Source organism: Triplophysa dalaica, chromosome 4 (assembly GCF_015846415.1).
Source record: "Triplophysa dalaica isolate WHDGS20190420 chromosome 4, ASM1584641v1, whole genome shotgun sequence".
Classification (NCBI taxonomy): Eukaryota; Metazoa; Chordata; class Actinopteri; order Cypriniformes; family Nemacheilidae; genus Triplophysa; species Triplophysa dalaica.
This window is the reverse complement of record NC_079545.1, coordinates 17,603,408-17,629,277: the sequence shown is the minus strand read 5'-3', so window position 1 is coordinate 17,629,277 and position 25,870 is coordinate 17,603,408. Positions and strand designations below refer to the sequence as shown.

The 25,870-nt window shown below is 36.8% G+C and overlaps 1 protein-coding gene across 15 annotated transcripts in view; it reads left to right on the top strand.

Moving 5' to 3' along the window:
* The window catches only part of arvcfb (ARVCF delta catenin family member b), a 198,536-nt gene that overhangs the window by 50,236 nt on the left and 122,430 nt on the right, over positions 1-25,870 (top strand). For 12 of the 15 annotated variants that reach the window (XM_056745029.1, XM_056745030.1, XM_056745037.1 and 9 more), the window contains one exon: positions 22,764-22,871. The gene's annotated coding sequence lies outside the window, so the exon portion shown is untranslated. The remainder of the gene's footprint in view (positions 1-22,763; positions 22,872-25,870) is intronic. The other 3 variants (XM_056745031.1, XM_056745043.1, XM_056745044.1) reach the window with 1 other exon arrangement.

Here is a 25,870-nt window from a genome sequence, read left to right as displayed (position 1 = left end):
GGGACAGCAAGGGGGTGCGCCTGGGAGTTCTGGCATGGAGGCCTTCATTACGCAGGGTGCGCCGTATTGTCTGAGCAGAAACAGTACCCACATCTGACAAATCTTTTCTCAGTTCCTCAGGAGTCACACGGGGACTTTTCTACACTCTACTCTTCAGGTAGCGCACAGCAGTCGAAGTCAGCATCTTCTTTCTGCCACGACCAGGTAGCGTTTCAACAGTGCCCTTTGCCTTGAATTTGCGAATGATGCTTCCTATGGTGTATCTTGGTATGTTTAACATCTTTGCAATCTTCTCATAGCCATTGCCCTTCCTGTGAAGAGTAATCACCTGTTCTCTTGTCTTCCTGGACCATTCTCTTGACCTCACCATGTTTGTAACCACACCAGTAAATGTCTAGAAGGAGCTGAGTATCACAGTCATTTTAAAGCTGCCTAATTGGTGCTTATTAGGCTTTATTGCTGCTCCCTGATATCCACAGGTGTTTTCAATACCTGATTGAAAACACTTCATTGAACCTCTGTTCTTCAGAGTGGTAGTCTTTAAGGGGTTGAATAATTATGCCAATGAAGAATTCACAAAAGAAACATTTACTACTGTATTACAAAACTAATTGATGTCATTTTAGTTGCATATGGTTCTTTAAGAAGTCCTTGTAGGATTTCATTCTGAATACAATTACAAATGCACACTAAATTCCCTAAAACCATTTACAGCATTGGGGGTTGAATAATTTTGAACACAACTGTATTTTCAGTCACAGAGTTCTTCAATTTAAGAGTTATTTGGGCAAGAGAATATTCTGTAATTTAATGCAGGTTGTAGAACTGTATTTAGGGAAATTGTAATGTTCAATAATTTATGTAATGATAATAAAAAAATATGAAAAGATGTGTATTGAAGAAAAGTTAATGTTTTTATATACACTGTCAATTATAGTTTACGGATATAAAATCGGAATCGGCAGGTTTCACTTATAATAAAATCGGTGCATCTCTAATAAAATGTAGTGAAAATGTAGTTTTATAAAAAATGATATATGCCTTATAATGTAGCGAAGTAAAATTTCTCCAAAGTAAAACACTGTTGAAAGAAAAAGTTACTTTATAAATGTACTCCACTAAAAACACTCAAGTACTTTACACCTCTATGTGTGGGTGGGACTTCTCTCTCTTATTGGCCGATAATTGTCATTATCAGTGTTTTTCTTATTTTTTTGTTTGTTCATTAAATGTTGGCATTTATTTTGAGTTACTTAGTTTAGTTATAGTATTTCTATATATAATATTTACCCCCACCCGCTTTTCCCACATATATACTTACAAAAATACCCCACCTAAAAAGTTAAAGTTTGTGTTTGTTAAATGAAACTTTTATTTAAAAAGGAAATTCCAGTTGTTCAAGATATAACCGTTTAATGTGGGTTTTCCCAGCAAAGATGAATGATTATTCATTTCTTTCATGTCTAAAGTGATTAAGCATTCTGTTGGAAATAAATGGAGTACAGTCGTGGCTAAAAGTATTGGCAGTGACATAAATTTTGTGTTTTGCAAAATTTGCTGCTTCTGTAGGCCTGTTTGTAGATTATTTTGCTACATGTTTCTTTGGTATACTTGATATCTTAAATTAGCATATCTAAGGCGTTTATCGGCAAGAACATAATATATGCAAAGAGTCAATATTTACAGTGTCTGACCTTATTTTTCCTAACCTCTGCAGTTCACTTTGGCATACTGGATATTAGCTTTTTGCACAAACCCTGACTGATGGCGATTGTTTCTTGTTCTATTAGTGTTTTTTTTATCTGCTTTTCCACTGGCTTTTTGAGGATTGGCCACATGTTCTCTATATTGGACTGACTTCTGGGGAGAACCTTTTTTGCAATTATTTAAAATGGATCTTATCACTCTGCATAATAATATATAAACAATGTGAATGACCACCACAACAACTTAAACAGAACATTTGCAAAACACAACATTTATTTCACTGCCAATACTTTTGGCCACGACTGTACAGAGTTAGTCATATTTTGAGCTGTACTTTCCATATCAATTTCACAGCTCTCAACTCTAAAAGTCATTTTTAAAGAAACATTACTAAGAGCTCTCCTGAGTTATGAACTGGCAAGATCAAAACATTCATTATTTTACTGCTCTTCCTCTTATCTACAAATGATCAGTATTTTCTTACGTAACAGGAACATTACATTTGACAATAACGTGTGTAACCAAAGGGAAATTGTATTTGCAATGATGAAAAGAAGCATTTGTTTTATTCTTTGGATTCTATCAATGCGTCATTAAGGAGATTAAGATTGTTTCGTTTTGCCAATGTAAATATTTGTTAAGAAAAGACTTTGCATCTTAAAGTTGCATTTTATCAATGAATGTAGTGCTGGGTTCCTAGCTAGTTTATCAGTGAAGACACAGCCAACACACGCAGCAGAAATATTCAGAAATTTTGAGAGTGATCAGTTCTCCTGCCAAGCCAAACAACACCATGTATGACTTAAAAAGTATGACTTAAAAAATGCATTAAAATGTGCATTATCTCCGTGCTTATCTTAACGGATGCTGTCATAGGTTTATGACTATTCTCAAGGTGCCTTTGTATGTCTTCTTTCCGTTACAGTAATATGATTAGCTTTTCCGACATATGAGCTCTAGACACTCTGATTTATCAACCAATGTTCCAATGGTCATTTTCTTCAGTCACTCTTTAACGGCATTGTTCAACACTTTACAAGAGGACATGTCTTCATTAGTTTAAAAGCAGAGAAATGTGGATTTATTAGCGTCTCTGGATAAAACAGCTTTGCTTTGTTCCTGATTAACAGGTTTGGAGAGGTTCCTGTTGCCGTCTCTGCAAGGGTCCCAAATGGGTTTTGTTCCAGTATGTTTCATTTTGGTATTGATATGCTAATGTGTAATTGGCAGTAACAAAACTAGGATGGCCTGTAAATACGAAAAATAGATTATGTAAATTCACGATTACTTCATAATGTGCCCTGCTGGAAGATAGAGCTTTGCCATCCCTTTTAATGTTTTTTTAAATACTCGAGAGAATGATTCATAATTTGGGGGCATTTATTTGTAATGCTCATGCGACCGCTTAAAGGTCGGGATTTTTTGTTGAACTTAGTATTTAATTTCTTGTGCACCCTGTAACTCCTAGTCATTTTTGGCCTGGCAGATGATAAAATGATTCATTTGCACCGAAAGCATTACTTCATGTTACCATGCTGACATTTTCTTACAGAGCCGCTAATCCAGGTGTTTTCTAAAGGATAAAATAGTCAGTTGTATCCCCAGAATGTCTCTGTAAAGTTCCAGCTCAAAATGTACAACATATCTTTCATTACAATAAGTTGAACATGGCCATTTGTGGCCACAATGGAAAACGCACCGTTTTTTCTTTAATTGCAAATTAGGTTCCGCTCCCCTCCCCGTATTGAAAATATGAGGTAGACCGCTTACACATGTGCTTTGGATGACATCAAGACAAGCAACATGGCGGAAAGTGCAATTACGCCTGTAAAGCCCTATCCAACCAACACCATACATTAACTGCAATAAAAATCCCCTTAATGCCTTGTTCATAAATATGAATTAAATGGAAAAGACAAAAACATAGATAGAAAAACATATGCTGACCATTTTCTGTATGAAATGTTGGCACATGATTATTCATGTGCATGCTAGAGGTCTGCACGACCTCTTCATGACAAAAAGAAGAGTAGATGGATATGTATAATTACAGGGCGTCTCTGCACACATGCTGGCGACTCAATTTCTGGTAGAGAAACATTTTGAAACGCAATCTCTGGGATAGCGGCCCTTTAAGAAAACAAGTATCTACTTTAAAAACCCTAGTCCAGTTTACCTTGCAGCTTCACCACAGAAACATCTGTTTTTCTTTACATTTGTCTGCCCCCATTCAAGATGGAGAAATCCAAGAATGAAGTTACTAGAGAAATATTTTTGGCTTGAATGCATTTAAAGAATGTGCTGATCTTGATATTATATCCTATTTCCATGTCTCTTCGACTTTGTTTTATCATATTGCTGTAGGCCTAAGTGTGTGTGCTCAGGAGAGAGTTTCGTGTTCTATATTTTGTAGCTGTGAAAGTGTTCAGGAATGTTAATTAGAATGAGTAGACAGCTTTATAGATAACTTGGGCCAAGATACGCAAGGGGCTTTTTATACATTATGGGAAACCATAATTCCACTCTAAAAGGCAGGAGGTCCGATTTCTCCAAGCCGTTGTTGATGTTCAAATCACCAAAACACACACACCCCAACCCCATCTTTCATCAGTGCTCGGCTCGACTAATGTCCATTCTGTGCACTGTGCACCTTACTGCTGATCGGCTACAAGATTGTTTTGGTACTCGGCCCGACTTTGTCTAAACAAGATTAATTCCGAAATCGGACACCCCGCCTTTAATAAAGAGCAATATGAGCACATCTCAGTCACATCATAACTGAAGGTGACACAATTATGATAAATCAATGTCACACTTCAAAATCACTTTTTACTTCAGTCTTCTGAAAGAGTTTAGCTGCAAACAATCTAAACTGATAGGAATCATTTCTGAGATGTTTCTGATAGACAGAAAACCTTCAAAGGTAGCAGTCACGTGTTGATGATGAAACATTAGAGTGGCAGAATGATGGAATAGAAACAGCAAACTCACGGGTGAACCTGTGTGACTGACTATTTACACTGTCTGCCATCTATCACATGGATCATTATATTTCTTTCTTTCTTCCTTTCTTCTTCTTCCTTTCTTCTTCTTTCTTTCTTTCTTTCTTTCTTTCTTTCTTTCTTTCTTTCTTTCTTTCTTTCTTTCTTTCTTTCTTGCTTTCTTGCTTTCTTTTTTGCTTTCTTGATTGCTTGCTGGCTCTGTCTTCCTTCCTTCTTTCCTTCCTTCCTTCCTTCCTTCGTTCCTTCCTTCCTTCCTTTCTTTCTTTCTTTCTTCCTTCCTTCCTTCCTTCTTTCTTTCTTTCTTTCTTTCTTTCTTGCTTGCTTTTTTGCTTTCTTGATTGCTTGCTGGCTCTGTCTTCTTTCTTTCTTTCTTTCTTTCTTTCTTTCTTTCTTTCTTGCTTGCTTTTTTGCTTTCTTGATTGCTTGCTGGCTCTGTCTTCCTTCCTTCCTTCTTTCCTTTCTTTCTTTCTTTCTTTCTTTCTTCCTTTCTTCCTTTCTTCCTTTCTTCCTTTCTTCCTTTCTTCCTTCCTTCCTCCCATTCTTGCTTGCTTTCATTCTTGTTCTGTCTTCCTTCCTTCCTTCTTTCTTTTTTTCTTTCTTTCTTTCCTTCCTTCCTTCCTTCCTTTCTTCCTTCCTTCCTTCCTTCCTCCCTTTCTTGCTTGCTTGCTCTGTCTTCCTTCCTTCCTTTCTTCTTTTTTTCCTTCTTTCCTCTTTCTTTCATCTTTCTTGCTCTTTCTTCAGAGTGGCAGAATGATGGAAAAGAAACGGCGAACTCACGGGTGAACCTGTGTGACTCACTATTTACACTGTCTGCCATCAATCACATGAATCATTATATCTCTCATTTGCTTCATTTGCTTCTTTTTATCTGCCTTTCTTTTATTCTTAGATTCTGGTGTAAAAAATGTTTTATTGGAATTATAGATTTAAATTCTTAATTCTGCTTTATTGTGCAGATATTTGGACAAGTATTAGTTTTTTTTACAGATTTACTTACTTATTAAATTTTAAAGCTGTTTTATGGGAATCTTTTTTCTAAATTTCTTTGTTGGTCCATTTTTTTGTCTGCCTTTTTTATGACTTTAATAGATTTCATTGTTTTACCCTTGTCTCTGGCTTTTACTCAAAATAGGAAGGTAGGGCCAGCTCAAAGGCATAACAAATTCAGATCCCTTTCCTCTTCCATCTTTTTGTGAATGGCGCCTTTACAAGCAGTAATTTCCCTGTTCACTGAGTTGTTTCTGAGAATGTTGTGCCATCTAGAGCCCGTGAAGGACCACCCACCCAGCAGGAAGGAAGGTGTCTGGGTGGATGTAGCCCAACACGCACTCATCCTTAACCATTCTATTTCGGGGGTGCCTCTGTGCTCTGACCTTGACTCTGCAGGACTTATTTCAGCCCTGCCAGCTGGCCCTCTCTCTCTCTTTCATCCTACAGTATGTGTCTCTCGTCCTAGCCACCTTCCTCTCTCTCTCTATCATCTCCTCTCAGGAGCCCCACCTGATTGATCCGCCACCTTCGGCAATCGCTCTGTAAATGGTGTGATGTGAGAAATGGTGAACATGGCGAATAGTCAGGTGATTATTCTCAAATTCTTAAGCTGTATGGGACTGAGGGGAAAATGACACTCTTGGTTATATATAATTTGAGTTAGAAGATTAAAAATGCTTCCTGGCTTGGAGAGGGGAGCTCTGTTAATCTCTTTGTACTACAAGATCACTTGTACACACACTTTGCCTTTCTGACGCAGTAAGTCATTATCTTTTATGTGTTTAATTGTGTCATTTCTACATGATGAGAGTCCAGTCTTCTTTATTTTATTTATATAGCGCCTTTCACAATGTGGATTGTTCCAAAGCAGCTTTACAGGAGAAAAACACAGAAAATGTAATTAATTGATAAATTACATTTATAAAGCGCTTTTCTGGACACTCAAAGCGCTTTACATGGAAGGGAGGATCTCCTCAACCACTACCAATGTGCAGCATCCACCTGGATGATGCGAAGGCAGCCATATTGCGCCAGAATGCCCACCACACACCAGCTTATTGGTGGAGAGGAGATGGAGTTATGAAGCCAATTTTGTACATATGGGGATGATTAGGAGGCCATGATGTATGGACGAATTTGGCCAGGATACTATTATTCAAAGGATTACCACAGAGAGTCAGGACCTCGGTTTAACGTCTCATCCGAAGGACGGTCCCCATCCCTATACCAGGGCATTAGGACCCACACAGACCACAGGGTGAGCATCCCCTGCTGGCCTCACTAACACCTCTTCTAGCAGCAACCTAGCTTTCCCAGTAGGTCTCCCATCCAGGTACTGACCAGGCTTAGCCCTGCTTAGCTCAAGTGGGCAACCGGTCTTGGGCTACAGGGTGTAGTAAATAATGCCTAATAAATGCAGTCTTCCAGTGAGCAAGCCAGCCAACAATCCCCTGTGGCGACGAACCCAAACTCCAATGATTAATTAATAGAGGAAAAAAAAACTCGGGAGAAACCAGTCTCAGCCGTGAGAGCCAGATCTCTGACATTTGAGATGTGATTTCCAAATGACAGGTTGAGGTATAATATAACGCCTGGATCTTAAACTGTATTTGCCCAGACTTCAATTTGCAGGTTATGATCTGAAATATTCTTTTTACGTGCTTTTGGTCCAATAAGTAATATTTCTGTTTTATTAGTTTAAATTCCTAGTCATCCAATGTTTTATATCTTCGATGCACTCTGCCAATTTGGATAACTGGAACGAATCATCTAATCTTAATGCTTTAGCAAACAAAACAAAACTCCTATTAACTATCTTCAGCTATACATTCTAAACCCGATTTAGTTGATTGTCCTAGAAATTTGTGTGGAAGTCCGTTGCCTTCAAACTTTTATTTTTTGCACAAAGTGAAACTAAACAGATTAAGTTCTGTTTACATGAAACCTTAGAGTAGATGGAGTAGAAACAATTATTTACACAAGTAGTCTTTACGCAAAATCCCCCCAAAATACTGTAGCTCAAAATCATTTAATACTTAAAATCTTTATTTTTTACACTGCATTATGTTTTCCTGGTCTTTGTTGGTTTAAATGAGTTAAATAAATTAGCCTAGTATTTCTTTTTTTAACCATAACGTAACAAGTAATTTAATCATTATTGTTTAATTGTGTAAAGACAAATGCAGCTTCCATTAAGAACATTTCTGCTTCAAAAAAGATTCCTTGTTGTGGAAAAAGTTTTTTTAGATGGAAAAAACACACCATACAGCAGCTTGGCGACCTTCAGCGATTTTATTGCTGTCATTGTGAATGTACCTTTAGTGTTAGGAAATATTAAAATGAAAAGTCCTCCCATCTATCAATACCTTGTCATTCAAACAAACAGATGGGGACTGCATGAGGATTCTTTCTCTTTTATAACTTTTCTCTAATATTGGAGATGTCATTTGGTACTCCATATTGTGTGTGTGTTCTTAGTTTTTTCATTGTGCCTGTCAAGAACTGTAAGGAACAATATCAAAACAGTAGCTTTGAGATTTCACTCTCAGTGTCCAATTCTATTTAAATGCCTTTCTTTATTTTATTTTTAGGGATAACGCTCCAGTTTACAGAGTATCTGAGATAACAATTGTTCTTTACTTGTAATTTCATAAAGCTAATTACAGCATTTTTGGTATAATGTTTGATTCAACATGCTTCAACACTTTAATGGAAGGTTATGACAGTGAGGTGTAATTAAGAGAGCATCTCCACAGGGTGTTTGAATTGTATTTTCATGCTTACAGTCATAAACACGCAACAAGCAATACACTTCTATAATTAACATATAAATTATAATTAATTATGCAAATGTATTTCATTCCCACACATACAGCACATGTGAATGTGAACAATTCCAATGTTTGCCTTTGCTGAATGATCTGATCACAATGTCAGTTTATTTTGCGGTCATTCCGGATGACTCTACTTAATCCATTATACCAACACTTCAGCAGAAAAATATAAAAATGGTTAGAAGAGTGAGGCAACAATTATGCAACATGCATACAAAATATGTATTTTATAATATAAGTGAATACAAGGCGAAGACATCAGTTTTTCAAACTTGAACATCTCTTTTGGCCACTAGTGCCTTGATTTTACTGGGGGAATGGAATAAAATAAATTACATTCCCCATATATCTGGAATCAGTGTAACAAGTACCCCAGGCACATCGTTTTACTATTTGTGACCCTGGATCACAAAACCAGTCTTAAGTAGCACAGTAGCATTTTTAGTAAAAGACAAAAATACATTGTATGGGTCGAAATTATTATATATAAATAAAATCTGACACCTGCTGCTGATCTTGGCTGCGACACTTGTTCCGCTTACTCTGAATACCGCATATGCATAATTGTAGTCTGGTCTTTATATAAACTACGTGATTTATTACTATAAAAATTCTAAATGACTCTGGGTCGGTGCCTCGGTGGACAAGTGATGTAGGTTAATTGGTAGGCGGGTGGATACCGTGTATCACCGGTGACACCGACTATCACAACAAGCCTAGTACTTGCTATGAATATTACCCTAGATTTTAGAATGGCATTAAGAATGAATAAAACAAAACACAAAAAAACAAGCAAGTCCCTTTAAATATAAAATTAAGTTATATTAAACGGACTTAAAAAATAAAGGGGGGATCGGTTTTTAAGACCATTTTGTATTGCTTTTAGTGCATGGATGAACCTTTAAATACTGTGATTCAATCTTGGATTTTGTATAAATCGGGTCAGGGGTAGCCACTATATTACCTGAAAAACTATTAAATAAATAAAGCAAGAAAATTCCTCTCCATCACTACAAATGCCCTGCATCTTACTGTGTTAATTGCTCTAGTCCCTCTGAATAAGGTTCTGCATCACCATCACTGTCTGCTCAATGATTGGCTGATGAAATGTGACTTGTCCTTGAGTATCTGATGAGTCGGATACAAAAGAGAGTGTGTTTATGCCTTTGTCTTCCCCTCCCATAAAGGTCCATTACAGCAATGCCTGAAACAATCCTGATGCAATATTCATGTTTCTTACCTTCAGTCTCTTTCAACTTTCCTTTATTCTGAGCATTTGGCTTCAAAGTCACTGCCCTCATCACTGTCACTTAAAGGGTTGGTGGGGAAATACAGTTTTAAAGTCCGGATTGAAATACTATACGAGACAGACAAAGAATTTCAAGGCTTTGAGTTGGATTGAACCCACTGTTTTTTATCGAAACGCATCTAATAAATTTCTTTGTTACTTAGCTTTACTGTTTTTGGTTGGTACGCTCCTATATTTGAATGAAACGGTGTGGGATGAGGTAATTGTGTTGCAGATATAAGGTAAAATGGATTTCATTAAAGACAACATTTCTTTTGGAAAAAAAAATAGTTGGAGATGGAACGATTTCATTATAGTCCTTTCCTCTTATCTGTCAGAAAAGGCAGGCAGAGCTAAAATAATTGAATGTGAACTATTCCTTGAAATTCTTCTCCTATGAAGCCGGTTTTTAATAAAGGGAAAGAGTGCAGACTAAAGTACGTGAATTGAAAAAATCAGTGACCTCAGCATGTTTATTCCTGTGTCTTCCAGAAGCCAATAAACTACATGGCTCAAATCCACCAGACTGTCTGGATTTTCGTAGTTCAGGAAATGGTTATCTGTTTTATAAACATAGACATGTCTTTTGACTATGAAACCAGTACCCAATTATTTTCTATGAGTTCCTTTTTAGGTGTTGGTTGTACTGTTCTTTTTGTCATGTATGAGATGGATGAGAATTATAATTGCCTTTTTTACCAAAGAGTGGCAAATTGGAAAAACATCATAAAATTAGCGGTCTAATGCTTTCTTTACTTCACTGCCGAAGTGAACACAAGTTTAATAGCCCTGTATCCCTTCTAAAACGAACCCCTTCAAGCAATTCTGTATCATTCTAATTAAAGATATTAAGCCTTGAAAATAATGAAATATTGTGACATAATGACATCATTCAACCCCAAATCTTTAATAACCTTTGAGTCATAACTCTTTCTTCTGTGGAATACAAGAACATTTTTTAAGAAATGTCTCTGTGCTTTTGTGTACATACAATGGAAGTCAATAGGAGAGGCAATATTGTTTAGTAACCAGCGTCCTTCACATTGTCATCCTTTGTGTTCTAAATAACAAGAGGGCGAAAAAATATAACCTATTTTTTTGGTCACAGTTTAGATGAGAACTGATTTAAACTGTACTTTAAAAATATTTGGTACAATTCACGTCCTTTTGCTTTCAATGTAAATTCAACTGCAGTCAGGGCTGAATCCTCTTGATATTTCATGTCCACATGTAATTTCTGAGGAACATTTAAGAGGACTGGAACCTTCAGTTGTTTATTCCTGTTAGCACCATTACAAAGACCTTTCAAGCTGATTCTCAGACTGCTCATTATTTTATTTATTTCCAACACTTTCCTACAATTTCACTATAACAGATCCTGAATGGGCCGTCAATTTTAGAATTTAAAAGAGATCATGCCGAATTTCTTCAAAAGGTTTTCCATAATTGAACAGTACTTGATTTAGGGCACTGGTCATTTTCTGATCCTCCCATCATTTATTTAGTCTGGAGGGCCTTGAAAGTTCTACAGTTGTACTTTTCCTGACTCGATAGACAATCCCTGAATGGAAAAATGAGTTTTTTCTAGTAAAGATGAGGCATTGAATGTAGGCTAGTCTGTAGATTCTTTTATTTCTTCAGTCTTTATACACTACTATCAAATTTATCTATCATTGTCCTTATGAAATGTTGTTTTTATTTTGTTACCATAAATCATCATTATTAGGGTTCGAGCCCGTAGGGCTAGAAACCTATTGTATTTGTAGGTTTTATTAGGGTTCGAGCCCGAAGGGCTAGAAACCTATTGTATTTGTTGGTTTTATTATTCTTCTTCTTATTATTATTCTGCCATAAAACTGATACTGCAGCCCAAACCGTAAGGCCGACAGAGCTGAGACTTGGTCAGATGGTAGTAGTCCTTGTCGCTACTCAGATACACGGAGCCAACCATATCGACCCATAGGTGGCGCTATAGCAATACCAAACGCGTTTGCGCTTGTTACTCCGAAACCGTTTGTCGCACACCCAAGTGTCTTATATCAGTGTAATCACTGGCTCAAAACTTAAAAAACGTATATCTCCGATTCCATTTCCGCCATTATAGATTTTTCGCTAATTAGCATTTTATGAAAAAAAAAAAAAATGAACTAGTCCCTGGATTTTTGCCCTATTGGAACCAAACCAACGCTGATGAGTTCTGTGGAGTGTGAATATGAATAATTATTAAAAAAAAGTTCAATTTTCAATTCACGGTCGCTAGGTGGCGCTAAAACATCCAAACCGGAAGTAACATATTTAGCTAAAATGGACATAACTCCTGAACTGTTTGAGATATCTTCATGGGGCTTGGAACACATGTGTAGACCCTCAGTCCGGGGTCACAATAAAAAAACAGTGGCGTTTGGCCACTAGATGGCGCTATAATTTGAATGAGCTAGAAAATGGCTATAACTACGCAACAGTTTTCCCGATTGACTTATTATTTGGTATGGTGTGTCTTTGTCTCATTCTACATAAATATCTAAATGGACATTGGCGTATATCAAAAAACATGGCCGCCATTGGTCGATGAAGTTTGAGCACTCATTACGCCGGGTTAACGGAGGCCGATCAAAACGCCACTCACTGGGCTTATTTGTCTCATGGTCCTGACGGTGTGTAAGAAACATGAACTTATTCGGCCACCGGGGGGCGTAATAGCGCTTTTGGAGTGCATGCACAACTGTGTATCACGTGATATTTGACATTTACCCAAACTATGGTTATAATATGATAGTACTCTTCATTCTGAGCAACTTTGCCTCTGGAACAACTTTTATCGATCAAACGGTTCGTGAGTTATCGCTGATGATGTCAAAAACCTACTTTCGCGAACTAGTTCCTGGTTTTTCAACCGATCGGAACCAAACCAATGCAGATGACTTCTGTGGAGTGTGAATGTAAATAATCATTGAAAAAAAGTTGAAATTTTTCTTTCACCGCTGCTTAGGGACGCCAAAACTTAAAATGGTCTGAGCCTATCACATTAAAATGGCCATAAATCCAGAACGGCTTAACATATCATCATGGGGCTCAGATGATATGTGTAGACCATCACTCCAAGGTCACATACAAAGGAAGGTGGCGTTTGGATACTAGGTGGCGCTAAAACATTAAAAAAGGCAAAATGTACATGTATTTTGGTGGCCTGGACAACTTTGTGTCATGTGACATTTGACTAATACACTAACTATTGATATCAAACGATAGATCTCCTCATTCATAACAACTTAGCCTCTTGAACCATTGATGTCTATCAAATGGTTTGTGAGTTATTGGTGATGATGTATAAAACCTACTTTTGCAAACTTGTTCAAGGATTTTCATCAAAAACATGTTGAGTTTTTTTTTTGTGACCATAACAGGGTCCTTTATTATATTAGCGTGAAACGAGTGTGGTGAAGGTCACCACTCCTTAATAATTAATCCAACTGACTTGCCATTAAGTACTATTATACATATTATGACACAAAACAAGCATGCAACATGTGATTCTTATCGGAAGAGGCATGCCTTCACAACAGTCAAAAAGGTGAAATATCATACATTTAAAATTACTATTTTAAACTTGTCTTTAATAAATACATCATTTGCTAGTCAAATTGCTAATCAGCCAGTCACATAGCATAAACTCAATCCATTTTGGCTTCTAGACGTGGTAAACACACTTGCTGAAGTTCAAACCGAGCATCAAAATGGAGAAACAATTGGATATATGGTATGGGATATATTAGATAACACATACCACCTGAGGATTGTTGCCAACCATGTCCATGTTTTGATGGCTACTTCCAGCAGTAAAAAAAATCGACCATGTCAGAAAGCTCAAATGATCTCAAACTGGTTTCTTGAACATGACAATGAGCTCACTGTACTCCAATGGCCTTCAAGAGTCACCAGACTCAACCAAATAAGCATCACTTAAATGGCAAGGTCTTCTGGAATATTGTTGCAGACCATGAATGTGAATCAATTATCTATTTAAATTGGTCGTATTTTTTATCAATTCTTCAAAACACAAAATAAGCTATTTTGAAGAATGTGCATTGTATTAAAAAAAAGACCTATATATGTGCAATAGAATGTTTTAGAGACACAGGAGTTGCTTTGTTTTGCTAATGGCTTCATTCTTTATAGATTGACAGCTGCCAAGCCACGCCCTTAGCAACCAAACAGATTATTTTTTGCAATCGTCTAGCCAGACCTACATCTCTTCAGTAGAATATTATAAAGACACGGGGCTTGGTTCGTTTGACTTGTGGTTTGATGTGTTATTAATTGACAGGTATTAATTGACACCCATGGCAACCGAACAGGTTAGCTTAGCAACCGTTTAGCAAGATCTCTATCTCTGCAACAAATCATCATAGAGACATGAGAAATGGTTTATTGCACTCGTCCCTTAGGTATTATCGGTTTACGCCCGTTTTTGCATACGAGTGTACGCATGCATGGTCTGTATTAAAAGTTACCAACCGTTTCTGTCATATTTCTTGGTGTGGAAGAGTGTCATTCGTTGTGGATTTGTTACGGTGCCAATCCTGAGCCTAGTTGACAATGGCAAGGCCAATAGAGGCCTTAGACTGCTCGAACCCGCTAAATGCTGCTTGCAGCTTTAATTCTTCTTCTTCTTCTTATTATTATTCTTCCCTAAAAGTGATCGTGCAGCCCAAACCGTAAAGCCGACAGAGCTGTGACTTGGTCAGATGGTAGTAGTCCTTGTCGCTACTCAGATACAGGGAGCCAGCCAAATCGGCCCATAGGTGGCGCTACAGCGATGAAAGGCGCGTTTGCGCACGTAACCCCTAAACCGTTTGTCGCACACCCAAGTGTTTTATATCAGTGTAATCATTGGCTCAAAACTTAAAAAACGTATATCTCCGATTTCATTTCCGGTATGCAAATTTTTTCGCTAATTTGCATTTTATGAAAAAAATTAAAAATGAACTAGTCCCTGGATTTTTGCCCGATCGGAACCAAACCAACGCTGATGAGTTCTGATGAGTGTGAATGTAAATAATTATCAAAAAAAAGTTGAATTTTCAATTCACGGCCGCTATGTGGCGCTAAAACGTCCAAACCGGAAGTAACATATTTAACTAAAATGGCCCTAACTCGTGAACTGTTTGAGATATGTTCATGGGGCTTGGAAAATATGTGTAGACTCTCAGTCCGGGGTCACAATAAAAAAACTGCGGCATTTGGCCACTAGGTGGCGCTATAATTTGAATGAGCTAGAAAATGGCTATAACTACGCAACCCTTTGCCCGATTGACTTGATATGTGGTATGGTGGGTCTTTGTCTCATGCTACATGAATATCTCAAAGGACATTTGCGTATCTCAAAAAACATGGCCGCCATTGGCCAATGAAGTTTGAGCGCTAATTACACCGAGTTAACTGAGGCCGATCAAAACGACACTCGCTGGGATTATTTGTCTCACAGTCCTTAAGGTCTGTAAGAAATATGAACTCATTTGGCCACCGGGGGGCGAAATAACGCTTTAGGAGTGATTAAACCATTGTGTATCACGTGACATTTGACATATACCCAAACTAATGTTATCATATGATAGCTCTCCTTATTCTGAGCAACTTTGCCTCTTGAACCACTTCTGTCGATTAAACGATTTGTGAGTTATCGCAGATGATGTCTAAAACCTACTTTCGCGAACTAGTCGTTGGTTTTTCGACTTAACGGAACCAAAACAATGCAGATGACTTCTGTGGAGAGTGATTGTAAATAATTATCGAAAAAAAGCAGAAATTTCCTTTCACGGTCCCTTAGGGGCGGCCAAATTTAAAAATGGGAGGAGCCTATCACATTTAAATGGCCATAAATCCAGAACGGCTTAACATATCATCATGGGGCTCGGGAAATATGTGTATACCATCACTCCAAGTTCACCTACAAAATAACGTGGCATTTGCACACTAGGTGGCGCTATAACAGTAAAAATGGTAAAATTGTTGCGTATTTCATTGCTTAAGCAGTTGTGTATCACGTGACATTTGTCATTTACACAAACTAATATAATCATATGATAGTTCTCCTCATTCAGAACAACTTTGCCTCTTGATCCATTGATGTCAATCAAACAGTTCGCAAGTTATTGGTGATGATGTTAAAGACGTACTTTTGCATACTAATTTTAGGTCTTTCAAGCAATTTCCAAATTTTCACCACAGTACAATTCTCTGGACTCTCTAGATAATTTATGATCAAGGACATGTTGAACTTTTTCATAAATGTGACCATAACAGAGTCCTTTATTATATTAACCTCAAAAGTCTACCTGAAAGCTTGCTGCTCCTTAATGAATAATCCAACTGACTTGCCATATAGTACTATTATACATATTATGACACAAAAAAAGCATGCAAAATGTGAAGGTCATCGGAAGAGGCATGCCTTCATAACAGACAAAAAAGTGAAATATAATTAATTTCAATGGCTTTTTTAGAGTCACCAGATCACAATGTGTGTATTTATGGATATTATGTCTCTCTGTATAATAAGAGTGTGCATGTACTGTATAGTTCTGTGTGTCATGTGTGATCGAGACTGTGCATGTGTGTGGAATGAAATGTGTCTCACAGGAAGACAGTGTTAGAAATAAAATGTATTACACATTAAACGTTGCTCCATAATTACACATCTATAAATACAGCACATGTCTGGCTGCTTTTATGATGCTGTGTTGATATATATATATATATATACAACACACCTTTATTAGGTACACCAGTTTAATTGCATGTAAACCCAAATTGCTACTAAGCCAGTCACATGGCAGCAACTCAATGCATTTAGACATGGTAAACATGACTTCCTGAAGTTCAAACCTTACATCAAAATGGGATATACTGTATAATGTGTGTACAAAATAAACACAATTTAAATGGCACGGCATTCTAGACTATTATGAATGGGAATCAATGTATCTATTTAAGATGCTCCTGGCCATAAGCCTTAAGCTTTTTTTATACACGTCTATCATAATGTATGGCAGGTGCCATGCCACATCCATAGCAACTAAACATGTTAACTTAGCAACCATTAAGCTAGACCTATATCTCTGGAACTGAACATCGTAGAGACATGAGAATTGGTTAATTTCACTCGCCCCTCAGGTATTATCGGTTTACACCTGTTTTTGCATATGAGTGTAAGCATGCGTGGTCTGTATTAACCGTTGATGACCATTTCTTTCATTTTTCTGGTTATGGGTAAGTGTCATCCCTTGCGGATGTGTTATGGTCCGATTCCTGACCGTAGTCAGCGAAGGCAGTCGACCTTAGTCCCCTTAGACTGCTCGAACCCGATGATTGCTGCTTGCAGCTATATTTATTCAACTGTTTTTGCAAATGTCTGAACATTAAAAGGTATTCAGATGTGCTTGGCAACTTTCACAACACAGTATTTAAAGGAAAAGTTCAACTCAAAATTTAAAATTGAGTTATTTTTACTCGCCAACATGATCAAAGTGTTTTAAGACCTCACAGCAAAGATATTTTAGGTGACATCCTAAAGATTTCCAGGTCTCCTCATAGAAATCATGGTTATAGTTGTTGTCAAGGTCCAGAAATGTACTCAAGACATGGTTACTCTGGTCCATCTGCCCATAGTAGCTCAACTGAATTTTAAGCGACGAGAATACTTAGTGTGAAAACAAACCAAAATAACCACTTTAATCGAAATATTATCAAACTGAATGCGCATGCATGGAAGTGCTTTTGTGACCGCGCGCCATAGACTGACAGGACAGGAGAGCTGCAATCCTGCAAGACACAGGAGAATATATGTTGATCAAAGTCCCTATTTTCGTTTGTTTTTCACACAAAGTATTCTCGTCACGTCCAAAAAATGTCTTTAATACTTATCTAGACATTAACAACAGCTATAACCATGATGTTTTTGAAGAGGCCTGGAAATCTCTCGGATGTCACCCAAAATATCTTTATTTGTGTTCCAAAGACGCCGGGAGGTTTTACAACATGTTGAAAGTCTTGTGGGGTAAGTAAAAAATAACAAGATTTCGTGGTGAGCTTTTCCTTTTATCATTTGAAAAGTACAATGTTTTTTTCCATTTCCTGATAAAAAGTAAATATGGACATCCAAGGTTTCGGAAGGACAGCTGCAATGTATTTGTTATATGCGTTTTATTCTGCATAAAGTTTTGAAATGTGTTTTGAAAATCAACTGTGAAAGTTGGATCCATGCATAAGTGATATGCTCTTTGAAGATAAATTTGTTTTTTTTAAGGCTTACATTTTATCTGACAAAACGTTTTTAAACTGCATGCAAAAAAATCCTTCACGCACAACATTTGAGACAAATGTCTGTCGTTGTATGGTTATTTGGATATAATTTCAGAAGCATCTTGGCAGGTTAGGCTAAGTGGACATTTAGTAAACAGGGCAGTGATGAGTTTTCATAGAAAGGAGATGAGATGATTGCCAAATGAAGACCTGTGGTCTATTCAATTTCCCATAATGTCTTCATTTCTAGAGCCTTGAGGATAATGTTTTTCACCTTTCCCTGGAATGACTGTAAACTGTGATGTGTTTGCAGTGTAAAGTTCTGAAGTGTTTTTTGTCGCAAATGGGAACATTATAAAGGTCAGGCTGATCTTAAGTGCCCGGTGCAAATTGAACTACTTTGTAAGATTATCACTGCCCTTAGAGGTCTATAATGATAGGTAGTCATTTTCAGTAGAGTTTCTCAATAAGCTTTCAGGCGGTGCTGTGACCAGTATAGAATGTTAGGCATTTCAACAAAGTGTATCTTTACCTCCAATTAAAGCAGTGATGACTGGAGTACTCTTGACATGGACCAGGCAGCAATCTTGTTTTTTTCCCCTGGTATTTCGATTACATGTGAGGTAAGGATGCACAGATGACTATTATCTTGATCATATGCATTAATAGTCCTGAAGTCCCACTGTCCCCATCTACTGGATTAATCTGACCCATGTACAATAAATTAATTAAAATGTTCATATTTAATTACAAATAGCTCTCTAGAGGGAAATATTCTCTCTAAATATTGCAAAAAACATATGATAATGGTTTGCAATAATGTTGTGAGATGTTTTATGTGATGCAACAGTAAAATATGGTGCATTTGAATGACCTGTGTTAACAGCAAAAATATATTTATATTTTTTTAATAAACAGAATTTTTCTTGACCAGTCACATAGACCGCAAGAAACCTTTCCAGAATAATTGGTTAAAGGGGTCATATGGCGTGAACATGTGTTTTTACGTGTCTTTGGTGTGTTGCCTACTCATGTATGAGACACGTAAAATTGCAAAAAATGCATTCTATCTTAAAGCGAATGCTCACCCAGAGCTGCCTGAAACGCCTCATGGAACCACACCCCCAAAAATCCACATCAGTTCGTGGTATAATTTGACTAAGACCTCCCAAATTAAGACGCAAGTAAGGTGGACGTACCTTTCAGTACAATTGCTTTGGAACCTGATGTTCCATATATGTTAAGAGGCTTTACATTTCGGTCACACGCTTGCAGTATTCCAAAAATCACTACGCACTGGTTAACTACAGGATCAGATTTGTTTCATTATTCTGAATAAATAAACTACGATTCGCAAATAAATATGTGACCCTGGACCACAAAACCAGTCTTAAGTAGCAAGGGAACATTTTTAGTAATCGCCAAGTATACTTTGTAGGGGTAAAAATTTCCGTTATATCATTAGGATATTAAGTAAAGATCATGTTCCATGAAGGTATTTTATACATATCCTACCATAAATGTATAAACACTTTATTTTTGTGAGTGGATGGCCTGCTACAGTGCCTCAGATGAACAATTTCAAAGTCGATTTTCTCAATATTTAGCTTTTTTGCACCCTCAGATTCCAGCTTTGTAAACAGTTGTTGTTCCGCCAGATAGTTTCCTATCTTAACAAGCCATATATCAATAGGAAGCTTATTTCTTCAGCTTTCAGATGATGATAAAATCTCAATTTCCAAAAATTGACCCTTAAGACTGGTTTTGTCGTCCAGGGTCACATATAGAGATTTTCACAAACATTTTTTAAATCCACATATGCACAAAAAGCGAACCATAAATACATGTTGGACGTTCCACAAAAAAAATGGAATTCACAAATAAATACAATGAGATTTGCCAATAAAAATTATTTACAAATGTATTTTAATGATATTTATTTGTAGATCACTTTCTTCACATTTGTGGATCGTTTTCTGTGCATTTGTGGATCGTTTTCTGTGCATTTGTGGATCGCTTTCTTTGCATTTGTGAATTGCTGCACGCATTTGTGGATCAGTGCACACATTTGTGGAGTGCTCTCCGTGCATTTTTGGATTTTTAAACATTTCTAACGTCAAATCGTGCGCACAATCCACAAATAGGTGGACTCCGCCCACTATCTACGCAATGACTTCATCGTTTCAGAGAGGCGGAGCAAAGAGGAGATACAAACATGCATATGCACATCGCAGAACATCTAAAACAAACCATAATATTAGTTTTAGCCGTGTCATATCACCCCTTTAAGATCCGCTGTGATGAATGACAAGTGTGCTAATACGTTTAATTCATATTTAATGTGTTGAAGGGCTGCGAGAATGATGCGAAGGCACAAAGTTGGCAATTTAATATTTGAAGTGTCACCCCAACAGTTGAGCTGCAAAAGAAAAAAAACATAAAAGACAGCGTTTGAAGAATTTTTGAAGGTCACCAACTCTTAGTGAGCAATTGTTATCATCATTAGAGTCTGACAGTTAGGCCTCGAAGCTGTGCATTAAAGCGCATTCATTAAAGATTTTGTAAAGTTTTTTTACACTTTCAAAGCAGGGCATCAGTGTTAGAGTTGATTTCACATTAGACAATGACACTTTTCATATATTTTAGAAGTACTTCGTTATTTATAAGTATCTTATGAGAGAATAGGAAAGCGGTAAAGACACGTTTGACTCAACCCAACGTTCAACAACACATCTAACCACTACACCACAGCTCCTGACTTTTCCACCAGAGAAAATGTTTTGCGGGCTTAACAAGGGAGACTGTCCTTATTGACACAAGAATGAATTGTAAACCTGTTTCTTCACCAATCACATACCCTCAAGTCTCTATCAGATGAGCTTGTTAAGATGTACTTTGCTTTCTTCTGGTCAGTTTGACCCCGTCACCCCAGACTAGAGGAGTTTTTCTTTTGCACTGATGATTCAGACTCCCAGCATCACGATGGCTTTCTCTACACCTCTAATTAAGATGCTCCTTTGGGCACGCCGCCCGCAGCACCGGCTAAGAGAGGGAAGCTACATTGTTACTCAGACACGCAGAGAAAAATCTGTTCCTGTGCCATTCTTTTGGAATAAACTGAATCAATCAGATCTTTCCTGGCAAGGTTTCTACAAAACTATTAGTTATTTATTATTGGCCATGAATCACCGACGTGGCCTTGATATGATGATAATGATGTTCCCAGATATTGGCTTGCCTGGCATGATGAAATTAATTACATTTCTTTTGGTTTCATCCTTGAGCAGCGTAAAGTTTCTTGGCCATGAGATGTTCAGCTTGGAAAATCATCTATTTGGTTTCACTAATGCCTGTATTGCACAGCTGCTATTAGTTTAAATATATCCAACATTTTCTTCTTGTGGTTACATTTTTTATTTTGGATTTGGTGGTCTGTTCAACAGTTGTTTTTTGTTAATATTTGTTCACCATCGGCTGCAAAAACTGCAGCTTTACAGTGATATGAGTGTCAGATATGATGGTGTTTTGTTGTATACTATGGCACTGAATCAATAATTTTATTTTTTATTTACAGTATCTATGAATCTTAAATGTCTTTACCTACTACGGAGACAACAACAAGTCATGTATTTTTACACATACATTTACTGTAAATTCATAGCCACTGTAAATTAATACAAATGTCTAAATGAAAAGCTTTGTGTGACCCTTAATGTTCTTTGACATGAACTAACGGCATCTGCAGGCTGTCGTGGATTTAACACAACACACTATTGCACAGAACCTCAATAGTGTGCAACCTCCGTTCAGACACTGAGAATGAGGGACCCGATAACAAATGTATTCTGGCTTAGCTCACCTTTGATGTCAGTCCCACAAATCCAAGGTGCTTTGAGCAAGTCTGTCCTTGAAGTCGAAGCAGAGAAAAGTCCCTGGTGGGAAAGATATTGTAATCCTTTGCTGAATAAGAATAAGTGCGTTGAAGAATTGTTTCGTAAAAAGAGTTTTAAAAATTACCCCCGAGTCTCTGCGGCGCTGCGAGAAGATCATAGAACCAAGAATTGAGCTATAAAGGAACAAAACATCACCTCAAATTTTTGTTAACCGTGTTTTGCCTGGGTCAGTCGATCTTTGAAGTTGCTGATGTTGACATTTAAAAGAGCATCGTGAAGAACTGAATGTCTTGCTTAAGCTGAATATCCAAGCTCCATGCTGAAGACTAACACTAACTGCAAAGTATAGAAAGTCTGAGCACAAAACATAAAAAAAGTCTTATTTTTATTTTTGGGCATGAAAAGGGGAATGACACAAGCTAGATTGTAACTCTGGTCACCTGTCTCTGACCAACTTCTTGAATAAAGTCTCAGAATTGTGAGAAATGATTATGAGTAAATAATTCACTGTGGCATTGCTTTGTAATGAGAAGCACCAAAACTATTTATTAAACTGAAGTAAACCATCCAAAGCCTGAATCGCAGCTTTTCATTGAATACTCAGTCTGAACGACGAGTGGGGCATGTTGACCTCAACATCTCACAATTGTAATATGAAAACAAACCAGTTAATGGTGCAACGTGGTTTGCCCTCGCTGTTTACGTTTGATGTGCGCTGACACGTATGTTTTTGTCTTTCCTCTTATAGCTGCTGTTTCAGGCAGAAGTTCCCGGGAGGAGAGCTCCAGGTACAGTCTGCCCACTCTAACAGCTTTTAACAACCCCAATTGCTCTCACAGCCCAGTCGACATCAAAGGTAACCACCCAACGTTTGTTTGCCGTTCATTTTCTCTCTCTCTCCCTCATTACTTTACTCGCCACATCATTTCACTGGATACACCACTGTGTCTGTTCCTCCACTGTCAGACATATATACAATGAAAGTATGCTGTGAGCAGTTGGGCGATTTTTAATACCCATAAAATAGCTTGTAGTATGCATGCGTTTAGTTTTTATGTATTAGTTAAAACAGGTTGTCGAGGCAGGATATGTCAATAGTTTTGTCAATTTTTGTAAATAACCAAAATATTTTGGTTAAAGTTATATACTATTGGACAAAATAATAGAGTGCAGTGTGAGTCATTAATATTTGTGCCCTCTATTCCCAGATTAGAAAGATTCTCAGCATATATCTTTCAAAACTGAATTTGAACAGTATTTTGGATAGTAAAGTTTTCCTTAAAGCTAACAGACGTGTGTAGTAAGGAAATAAAATGGATGGCAGTTATGTGGCAATCTGTAACTTATGCATAACAAGCTCATATTAAAGGGATAGTTCACCCAAAAATGAAAATTCCGTCATGAATTACTCTCTAGTTGTGCTAAACCTGTATAAATTTATTTGTGTGGTTGCACACAGAGAAACATATTTTGAAGAATGCTTATAACCAAACAGTTCTTGGACCCCATTGACTACCAAAGTAGGAAAAATGGTAGTCAAAAGTGCCCCAGAACTGTTTCTGTCACACTATTTTATTTTGTGTTCAACAGAACAAAGAAATATATAAAGCAAATTTTCCTAAAATGGTAGTCAATGGTGGCCAAGAATTGTTTGGTTACAAGCATTCTTACAAATATTTTTCTCTGTGTTAATCAAACAAAGAAATGTATACAAATTTGGAACAACTCGAGGGTGAGTAAATGATGACAGAATTTTTATTTTTGGGTGAAGTGTCCCTTTTAATTATCTATAAAATTGATATTGGATCTGATTTTTTGACAGATATCAGTAAACTGAGGTATTATTTAAGCAGAGATGACTATAGGGGTTTACTAAAGAGATGTTTTTAGATGTTTTTCTTAAGCAAAGAAAGATTTTTTTATAGAATATTCTTGATTGTTATCTACTGGAATAAACCCATAAATAATCTATAGTACATATGAATAAATACCTTTGATGGCATATTTTAATGTATGTGGGAAATGCTTGTGGTCTTTATACTGACAAACAGTATGCGTTTATTTACATTTCCTTTGAGAATTTAGTTTAGTTTTAGTCTTTCTATAATCAGTTGGAGTCTGCATGAATAATTCAGTGTGGAATGTGTATTCTGTCTTTGTGAAGAAATACAATGAAAATGCTGATGCAAAAATGCGAGAGGCGTCACACAACGGCATAGCTTTGATATGTTTCATTGTGGTTTTAAGACGCAGCGTTATTTGAAGACTGTTGAACCTGAACCTAACGGAGCTGAGGTTGTTTTCTGACATCATCACTGTTGTGTGTGTTAGTGTGCATGACTTAATATATGAGCTGTCTTGCACCACTTCAAAGAAAGTAGGGAGAAATCGGTTTTAGAAAACACTTCCAAGTTGGGAGCAGAATTGGGTTTAATTATATAGTTTTTCAGAAGTAAATAAAAGATAAGTTGCTAAAGCTTGTTCTGCATAATTTGTTAAAAATTCAGAATAGTTTATACTGAATCTGGCAGATTACGTTTTGTATATCATGGATACATACCGCTTCGTCGCACCTGACCCCCAGCTAACTTCCAGTTTGCGTTTGGCTAGTGTATAATAATATAAAAAAAAATATTTAATTTATGTTAATATTAATTTGTATCAATATTTTACTGTATAATAATTGTAATAAAAAAACGATTTGTTGAATTTTGTTGTATGTTCATTTTATTAAATGAACAATTTGTTGAATGGGTCCTGTATTTGGTCGGATTTAAAGAAACCGTATGGTACATTGATATCTAGCGGTTGAGCTTGGACTCTAAATTCTAAATATTGGAGAGACAAGTTTAGCCAAGTAACGGTTCTTCTCGGTTTCTTTTGATTGTCGTCAGAAATAATCTAAAGGCACTCTTTTGTTTGTAAAATGTGTACCAGAAGATTAGTTGGGGTCACAAAAACTTGCATACGCTCTAATGTTTGTTATTGCTGTTAAGATGAAACCGTCTATACAGTATAAGAAGTCGTTAAGATGGAACATTCATATCTTAAAGCGATATTTCAGAGGCAAAACTAAAATACCCAATGTTTTACTCATCCTCAAGATCCTGACTGAATAAGACTTTCTTCTTAAAGAATAATGCAAGTTATAATACCACGTATCATCTTTCTTCCAAGTGGAAGAATTCCAAACAAGCCTCAGGTTCACGCGCAGCCGAGGGATAATGAAAGTTAGACATTAACGTTTAATAGCACTCTCAATATGGATATATTTCTTAACAAAGGTGTTCTGAAGCGAATCGATCCGTTTGTTTAAGACCACAGAGGAGTATCGAGCAGTTCCTTGATGGATGGATGCACTTTTTGGAGCTTCAAAACATTCACTTTCATTCTGCCGAACAATGATATGTGGTATTATTACTCTGACTGCATTATTTTTCAAGAAGTCATATTCAGTCAGGATGCCATGAGGTTGTGTAAAACATGGGAAAATTTTGTGTTGCCTCTGAAATATCCGTTTAAGTTTAGATCACCCAAACAATATTTTTTTTTCATGGCATTTATTCACCGTTGTGTCATTTAAAACCTGTATATTACTTTTTCTTTTAGTGGAACACAAAAAAGATATTTGAGAAATGTTGTTTTGTGTCCATACAATGGAAGTCAATGGGGGCCTGTGTTTTTCTGTTACCAACATTCTTAAAACTTCTTTTTTTTCTGCATAGCAAAGAAACTCCAAACAAGTTTGGAAAGACATGAGAGTGTGTAAATGATGACACAATTTTTATTTTTGGCTGAACTATCGATTTAAGAAGCAACTGTCCATTAATTGCTTAGGAAAACACAGGATTGTAA